Raw genomic sequence first — 3,639 nt, forward strand, 5'->3', positions numbered from 1 at the left:
TCACAACCTAATCAACACGGCCCTAAAATTACATTGTAATATGTTGAACCAATATTTTCCAAATATGGTCTCTTATATCTTTAGTGGCAACACTAAATCCATCTCTCTCTTTGTAAAAGAGTTGAATACCTCTTGACAAGGAAATAGCATGATCTTTACTACATGTTGGTACAGTGTCCTTTTTCAAATATTCCCACATTAGTTCTTTCAATAATTCATCTTGCAAGCAATTAAGATAATCCAAAGCTTCTTCTTCAGTTGATTTAGGATTATCTCTCATATAGCATCTTACACAAGAAGATTTCTCGCCCCTAGCAACTTCAGCCTGTATTTCATCACACAATTAAATTTTAACTAAAACATCTTTCCTAAAATGAACAAGGCATTAAAAAGGATAAAGAAATTATAAACAGATGTAGCTCCATTTTTTTTAATAGACCTCGAAAGTCTTAATATCATTACTTAATCGAAAGGTAAGTGCCAAAAGATCATTGAACCTTGAAGGAAAATAAATTTTATGAAGAGGTCCTCCGAAAGAGGTGTGTCTAATGTTAATATGGGCTGCAAGATAAGTATTCGAGCACCACCACTAATTTTTCCATTCTCTAGATACTCATCAAAAGTTGGTATGTAACGAGCAGCTAGCCACTCCGCTTCTTGCAAGTAAGAATTGAAGAAAAGATCCCACTACATTACATATTCACCATTTAAGAATACCCTTTTTTCACACTAGCAACAATAAATATTTAATATATCTATTAAAAGAACATACATCAACTAGATAGATGCTTTATTATTATACATGTGCATATATTTCAAATAAATATAATAAAGATATATATGCTAGTTTGCATTATTAATAAAAATATGTATTTACTAGGACTTAAATTTCAACTACTTACAACATTTCTAGCATAATCAAGTGTGTCCCGTCCTTGGGTTTTGATTGCCTCTTGTGTTATTTCATTCACCATTTCATAAAACATGACGAACACAACTTTCATATATTCAGGAAGGCAGTCTATAGCAAATCTTAGATCCCATCTAAGCAAAAAATAGAACAAAAAAAGTACTATCAAAAAATAATATTTTGCACTAAAATATCTCAATATAACTATTTCATTTAATTTTGTATGAGTTGTTCAAATTTATATTTTTACCTTTTAATGGCATTTGTGAAGAGTTTGAGTTCATCCAATGTCCCATATGTGTCATATATATCATCAATAACTGTTGCAAGAGAAGCAATTTTAGCAAATCCAATTCTAAAAGCAGAATCCTTTGGTTCTACACTCCCTCCTGCTGCCCAAAAATAAAATTCCACATATCGATTGCGAGCAAATTTTAGTTGGCGAACACCTGACTTTATCCACCACCTGTTCAAACAAACATGCAAATAAAATGTAACATTCTCATAACTTATCTCCTAGACTGTATTTTTAATCCTTGTATCTTTTCATTTGTGATTATTTGTGTGTATCAATAGCAATTTCAATCTTAAGTAGTTTACAAACATTGAAAGTATTTGAAGTTCTCGTTGTTGCACAGACTGCACCATATTGAAGTCTAACTTTGCTAGATCTAAAATCTTCTTGTTACTCTCACATGTCATCCTATATATGAAGGCATTGCTCTTAGGTAATCATGTCCTTTATTTGATACTTTAAAAATTAAAATATAATGATAATGGATTTTTTCTTAGATATCATCTACTTATACCATGATGTTGCTCCTCCATACATGTCGATATAATTTCTTGTTTCCAATCTAGGCACATTGGTGTGCCAACCATACTCCAAATTAAATTCTATCTATTAAACCACAAAAAAAATAAAACATAATTTAAATAATTATAAGTTGCGTACTTTGATATGCAAAATTATTAATGAGTATACAGTAAATACCTCTTGTGAAAGACTTAAATCATTGATCTTTGGTAGAACTTGTTTCAAATATCTAGTTGCAAAGACTTTAGCCTCTTCCATGACTTTCTGTCCATGAAATGCAATGAGTGAAGCACGAAATAAATTTAAAATTGTTTTTATTTCTTTGTTTGATTGATTATACGAACTCAAGAACTGATCATCTTTTCCTTTAAAATTCTCCAATACACCTTCCATTATCAAACACAAACATTAATATAATAAATCATTATCAAAATAATTCAAAAAAAAGTAAAGTGTATTAATCAATAATAAAGAAAACCCACTAACAAAAGGATGCAACTATTCTGATTCCAAAACGCACTGTGATAGGACACTTACGATCACGGACAGTAGAAGACAGCAATACAGCTATTACAGCTATTCTGCTGACCTATAAGGAGATCTGTTATTTTCTCTGTCTTCCACTGCCCGGATAGTGCCGTTTTGGAACCAGAATAGCTATAGCCCTAACAAAATAACTTAAAATGTCACTAGAGAAAGAGAATATAAGATCCCTACCTTTAACTTGATAAGGATGGAGGAATGAAATTTCGCAGGTAGTGTCAGGAAATACAAGCGTAAAAAAATATTAGATGTTTCTATTAAATAATAACCTAAATACTACCTGAAGAGACTTGGTATCTGTGCAGGCGAAGAATTCGAAATGCCAAGGCTGTGGTGTTCAGATCCGCGCAAGCACCACCTTCACCATTTACAATGCCTTTGTCGTTCCAATACCTGCTACCCATCAATATACATTACATGATTTGCTTTAAGATTTAGATGTTGAAGATCGTTATAAGAAATAAACCTGTAAACATAATCAAGAGCCTCTTTTATTTCTTTTTTGAAATGCCGATCGATCCCAAGGCGTTCAACTTTGTCCACCATGGAAAGACGTTCATGAACAGAAGAATTTTGAGTTGACATTCCATTGAAAATCTCCTTCACTTCCCTAATCAGTCTCTCTGCGCGTTCTACATAACAAGGAGCCTGCAGCCCAATACAATCAATCAAGCGAAGAAAACATAACAACAGAAGCAAGCAAAACTTCAAAGTAGAATGTAGAAGACTGAAAAACTAACATACGTCGTAAGCTTTTGGAAGGGAGTGTATGAAATCATCATCCCACAAGTTGGGGTGATGATTGTTTCTGCGCCTCGCAGTAGATTGATCAGTGATTGAAGCCTTTCTAGTAATTAAATCCAGTCTTCTTCTGCTTGGCTTTGGAAACACATGAGTAGACATCCTAAGCTCATTACTGGGTTTTTGTGTGGATGGCTTGTTGAGACCTGGAAAGGCCAGAGTGAAACGAGAAAGAGAGATGGAAGCCATTCTCAGAATGATTTGGGAGGTGCGAAAGACAGATGGGTATTTAATGCCCGAATTCCACGCTTAGTGATGAAAGAGTAGTAGAAGATGGGTATTTAATGCGTGGACTCTACTCATCCTTGTGCTGCCCATTTGCAACTTGCGATACAATAATTGCCCCTTTGATATTGAAACAGTGCATAAAATACGAAGATTGATTCTCTTCTGTGAAGCGTGGAAGATAATGACTCATTTGTGGATTTGAATATTATTTGTTCTGGCTGTTTTGTGTTGATTCGAGTTGTATTTCAAGCATGTTTTGGAATATTTGTATTTGTTTGTTTTCTCTGAGGTGACACACGAGCATTGGAAAGTGTTTCGTTTGCTCCTTTTGAGGAGAAAT

General features: G+C 33.6%; 1 pseudogene; it reads right to left on the minus strand.

Annotated features, from left to right (window-relative positions):
• Positions 1-3,373, minus strand: part of LOC131053986 (alpha pinene synthase, chloroplastic-like) — a 3,388-nt pseudogene extending 15 nt beyond the window's left edge.
• Positions 3,374-3,639: the final 266 nt, after the last annotated feature.

Source organism: Cryptomeria japonica, chromosome 2 (genome assembly GCF_030272615.1).
Source record: "Cryptomeria japonica chromosome 2, Sugi_1.0, whole genome shotgun sequence".
Taxonomy (NCBI): Eukaryota; Viridiplantae; Streptophyta; class Pinopsida; order Cupressales; family Cupressaceae; genus Cryptomeria; species Cryptomeria japonica.